We start from the raw sequence: 694 nt of genomic DNA, 5'->3' as shown, positions 1-694 counted from the left end.
TTGAGCATGAACATTGTATCTGGATCTCATTTAATACGAGATGGCTACTCATTTAAATCCGAGAATAATGGTTGTTCTATTTATATGAGAGATATGTTTTATGGTCATGCCCCGATGGTCAATGGTTTATTCTTAATGAATCTCGAACGTAATGTTACACATATTCATAGCGTGAATACCAAAAGATGTAAAGTTGATAACGATAGTCCCACATACTTGTGGCATTGCCGCCTTGGTCACATTGGTGTCAAGCGCATGAAGAAGCTCCATGCTGATGGACTTTTAGAGTCTCTCAATTATGAATCATTTGACACATGCGAACCATGCCTCATGGGCAAAATGACCAAGACCCCGTTCTCCAGAACAACGGAGCGAGCAACCAACTTGTTGGAAATCATACATACCGATGTGTGCGGTCCAATGACCGTTGAGGCTCGCGGAGGATATCGTTATGTTCTCACTCTCATGATGACTTGAGTAGATATGGGTATGTCTACTTGATGAAACACAAGTCTGAGACCTTTGAAAAGTTCAAGGAATTTCAGAATGAAGTAGAGAATCAACGTGACCGAAAGATAAAATTCTTACGATCAGATCGTGGAGGAGAATATTTAAGTCACGAATTTGGTACACACTTAAGAAAATGTGGAATCGTTTCACAACTCACGCCGCCTGGAACACCTCAGCGTAACGG

The sequence above is a fragment of the Triticum aestivum genome, chromosome 3B (assembly GCF_018294505.1).
Source record: "Triticum aestivum cultivar Chinese Spring chromosome 3B, IWGSC CS RefSeq v2.1, whole genome shotgun sequence".
Lineage (NCBI taxonomy): Eukaryota > Viridiplantae > Streptophyta > Magnoliopsida > Poales > Poaceae > Triticum > Triticum aestivum.
The sequence above is the reverse complement of the archived record's forward strand: the minus strand, read 5'-3'. Positions refer to the sequence as shown.